Here is a 5,101-nt window from a genome sequence, read left to right as displayed (position 1 = left end):
TCTCAAGGAACTCAGGCCCAAATTCTTTGCCTGAACCTTGGAGTCATCGGAGCTTCTGTTGTTTGTCTTCGCTATCTGCTGGGCCTAATTTTCTTCAGGCCCAAACCAAGAGTCCATCTCTTTTCTCTATTGCTTTTAATAATTTTTTGTTGTTTGTGGTGTATACAACACCGATGATATTGATTGAATGCTTTTATTCCAAATCTTAGAGTTATATTCACAACGTAGGCAAGCCTTACAGAACATAGTTGGAAAATGAAGAATAGTACCGCAACTTAGTAATAATTAATTCCAATTGTTAATCATTTCTATGATTTAACTTCCGTTATTATTTTCACTAATGATTTTTATGAAATTTTGGAACTAAGACAGATTTGGAAAGTCAACAGCCTTTTCTTTTTAAAACAAGCAAAAACCGAAACGAACCAAAAATGATTTCCAAAAGCTAGCTATTTCTGCAAATCAAACACTGCTGCAATTAAGGACTTTTTAAATGGTTTGAATTCGAGTATAAAATTTGAGAATCAATCTTCAAGGTATACCTAAAGCCTACTTCTTTAAACAACCTTTACTTTACTAAAGCTATACAAGTAGCCATACTCTTTTTAAAGATAAAGTACTTAAACCTAGCCATATTTTACAAAGCTAAACGGATAGATATACTTCCAAAATTCTTTCAATTATGTAGAATTTTCTCAAAGGCTTTTATAAGTGAAACCTACGCCCTCTTTTAAAAGTACATATATTATTTTCTTTCAAAACGACAAGCTCAAAACAAGACATAGAGTAAGCTATAAAACCTTTAAGCTCTAACTAAGTAGAATATAGATATCTAATTCTTTAAACCTAGTCTAAGTCATATGGAGCTGCCTTAGGTAGATTCTAGGGGGTGCCTAAGACCTTCCCTTTAGAAGAACTAGAAACCTTACCCTAATCTCACAAGTTAGCAGACTAATAAGGTAATGATCTTAGTAATTAAATAGGTACTCTAATATACCTTTAAATATTAGGTGGCGACTCTTTTATTATCAATAGGGAAACCACTAGTTGAATATTATTTTGATTCATGCAAAACAGGGTGCAACAATCAAAATGCCATTAGGGTCAACAGGGGGTACGCTGTTGCTGGCACGTTGTTGCTTTCACCGTGGTGGCCTGATTCGGCATCAACACTTAAGCGAGCAGATTGGGAGTTTGATATATTAAATAATTCTGAAATCAAACTTCAAAGAACAAGTGTAAAATAGAGTGTGTTATAAAGATTCATATTAAATCACCACTACTATCCTTAGCCCCACGGTGAGCACCAAACAGTTTACCCTTAAAAAGAATAACAATTAAATTTGTACGCATTTTAAAGGATACGTAGTTTAATTTAACACGAATTATCAAAGAACAGTAGGTAATTGTATTAAAAGGAGACAAAAAAATCAAACAAAATGTGACAAAATAATTAAACATAGTGTTAGATTCGAATGCTAAGGACCGGTCGCAATCGAGCCCTCGGAATGAAGCTTGGTTGCAACTAGATATGCATCCCAACGGTGACCCAAAAAATGAAAATGTTATCCTATTTATATAGTAGGGGAGTTTTAACCACAATACAAGTCTAAATAAGGTAAAAATACTTTTCTTCTTTTTCTCTCATGAAAACACGATCTATAGCCAATATCGAGCGTGATTCGCGCTGTAATATCTGGTTGATGGCGGATATTTCGGCTCATCATTTGTCTTCTTTAACCATTTCTTCCTTTACCCTTGGTTCTTCTTATTGCTCGAGCTGGTATCTCTTCGGGTACGGCCATGATCGATTCCCGATGTATCATCTGTTCGCTCCTGCTTCTGATCTGCAGGCACTTTTGGCCTTACTCGAGCTAGTAACAAGTAACGTTGTTCCTTGCTTCTCAACAGGAAATCGGGGGTAACTTTTATCCCCAATTTTATCCGTACACAAAAAGCAATAGCAAAGAGGAAATAAAGAGTTTTAATTGAGAGCGAAAGTAAAATATGGCATGTGTTTATACAAGAATTTCGTGTATTACAATGGCTGTTGATCCTACTATTTATAGCCATACCTACGGAAACAAGATCCTAAGATCAAGCCCCACTTAAATGATAATAAATGAGTCATTGATGATATGTAACAGCAGGCTATAAATGCAAATATTCTTTGCAAAGGTTGCCCATTTAATGTTAGAGAATATTCTTAATTGAATGTTATCCGATGGCAAATACTCGGTCTACTCCCTTTGACCACGCTCCTCGGGATTTAACCGATATCAATTGCAGATGCTTTTCCCGATACCGATTGTTACTTGATTCAACTTTTACCGGTCTTCGGTTCCACATTTCATGCTATCATTCGATCATTTATTATAAACCAATTTTACCCTATACAGATAGTCCCCCTGCTTTCCGGTGACATATCTTTGTATTACCAGAAAGTTGGAGAAGATCCCTTTCTTGGCTGAAAATCTCCTAAACAGTCTCTGACGCTTGATAGGACACACGTCTTCTTGCATTTAATATCCCGAACACGTGTTTCCCCACGATTCAACAAATATTTTCGCCCATTTTTGAGGTAATCAAGACCATGATTATTTTCTTCTATAACTTCACCTCTACTCATCATTTTACTTCCAAAATGTTCATAAGTCCTTCTTCTCTGCACTCTTCTGCTTAGAAAATTTTCCATCTCTTCCAATTTCCTCAGCAAAAGTTTTACTAACCCTTTACTATCATGGCTTCTTACCCTGCAACCTTGGAAATTCTAGCCTTCTCTTCGGTGGAGGCTCAAGGAAAAACAAGGACGCTGATGTTGATTCTAAACCTCCCACTGTAAACACCATTATACAAAAAACCTCAGCATTGTTAATGACTTCCAAGAGAAGGCCTTTTCTACGTGTTCACAAACTTGGGTTGTTAGTAGGTATTCCTTCTCTATTTAGGCTTCTAGTATCCCCACCATAAAGGAGGAATGCAACTGCCCCAACGTTGACATCCTTGCTCCGGATATGATAGAGCAGGTCACCTTCACCCAGGATAGTTTTACGTATTTTTATACGTATCCCTTTACCTTGGGTTCTTTTTCTTTGGGGTCGAGTTCAGGGCTCAACCCCGTAATATTGGAGTTTTGCCACTGGTACCGGGTCTTCTTAGCACAAGTAGGCCCATCTATATGGCGAATGGTAGCTTGCCTTCGCCAACTGTGCACGGGGACTGGGAAACTCCTAACCTTTACACACATGATAAATCTCTACTCCCCCAAAAGTTTTTGTGAGGGAGTAATAAACTTCAACAAACGTGGCGAACACGCTCTTCTCACCAGCGTAGATGATGCCAATGATAGTTGGTGGATGGAGCGGTTTCTCATCATGGCTACCAGGAACATCATCTCAGCCATAGCTCCATCTTTTCATGAATCATGGAACTGCTTTCGTAAGTTTACAATTTATTCATTTCCTTCCTTTGTGAAAAGACTAGTTTCCGTTATTGTTGACCTCCTTGTTTTATTTATTCCAGATACCTGGTGGGAACCACCACGGGGTAAGGCCTAAACCACTGGGTTCAGAAGATTCTGAAAATCACAACACCAGAATTCTGCGGATGGAAGGAAATGGCCCTCAAATATGGGTGGAAGGCCAAGAACCATGGTAAATTAAGTTATTTTTCCTTTTATCTTTGAATGAAGATAGGTAACTTTGCTAACTCCATTTTTTGGTTGATTCAGGACTTCTGCAGTGCTCTGTCACCTGCCCCATGATTGACGTTTTGGCTGACCCCGAGGAAGACAACGACTGTACATGACACAATGGTTGTTGTAGATGAAGGGAATTTCAGTGATGAAGCGGCTCCCCTTCAAAGGAGAAAAATATCTTCATCAGCTCAATCAGAAGCTCAGTTGGGAGAACTTCAAAATCCAACTATAGAAGAGGTCCAAGTACTATGGGGTGAGATGGATATAGTAGATAACGCTGATTCTTACTTTCCTGCCCATGTTGTTTTCTCCGATCTAAGGAGTTCGGACCCTGGGCCTCTTTTGCCTTCGACAACTGAGCAAGAAATAATCAACATCGCCTCTGCTACAGCTACTTCTCATCCTTCAACACCAATAACTTCACGCCCATCGTCACTAGTCGCTCCTTCGCTGCCAGCACCAACTGTATCTCCTCTACCAGTAACAGATGACAGAGAAATAGATGCTTCTCCTCCGCGGTCTCCTGACCATTGGAATTTGGGGAACAATTACTCAACCCCTTTCTCAGATCCTCGAGTGAGGAGAAGCACCACTCTCTCAGTTTTGAAAGGGCGTCATCTTTTGTCTAAGTCGGCATAGCTTGCGAACTATCTGAAGCCTTTGGCTTAGGAGAAAGATTGGAAGAAAATGCACTCCCTTTCCGGGGAATGCTTGTTAAATAATGCTATGGGAATGCTCGAGTGAGGAGAAGCACCACTCTCTTTTCCATTTATCTACTGCAATGGGAATTCTAACCTTGATGTGCTTCTTGTTTTTATAGTCCAAGTTTCTCACTTCCGAAGGCCTGCAGAGATTGATCGTTGATAAGCAAGGACTCGCTTCTGAGGGGGATCAACTGTTGGTTGAACGGAACAAACTTGCTGCGCACCTCCCGGTTCTAGAGGCAAAAGCTGCTGAGATGGATGAGCTCGAGGTTCAGTTGTAGCAGAGTGACTAAGATAAAATGGCCCACAGTCAAGAAGCTGCTCAATTGCACAAAAATCTTCAAGAGGCTAAGGCTTAGTGGGCCGAGCTCTATGATACTGTGCTTGCGGCTGCCCAGCGTGAGTCTACCTTCGAGGAATAAATGAATAATTTGAAGGCAGGCTTAAGCTCCAATACTAAAGAGGCTAATGATGTCGAGGAGACGAGGGCCGGATTGGAGGAGAGGCTAAAGGGGTCGATGGACCAAAAACAGCTTCATTCGGCTACGAATGTTGAGCTTGATGCTTACCTCGGTACCCTAAGATTCGATAGGGATGACCTCCAGTCCAAAGTTGATAGACTTAAGGCAAAGCTCTAGGACCAAGAATATTCCCTCATATTTGAGAAGAGTTATGAAATATACCATATGAGGAGGAAGAC

Source organism: Nicotiana tomentosiformis, chromosome 5, assembly GCF_000390325.3.
Source record: "Nicotiana tomentosiformis chromosome 5, ASM39032v3, whole genome shotgun sequence".
NCBI lineage: Eukaryota > Viridiplantae > Streptophyta > Magnoliopsida > Solanales > Solanaceae > Nicotiana > Nicotiana tomentosiformis.
The sequence above is the reverse complement of the archived record's forward strand: the minus strand, read 5'-3'. Positions refer to the sequence as shown.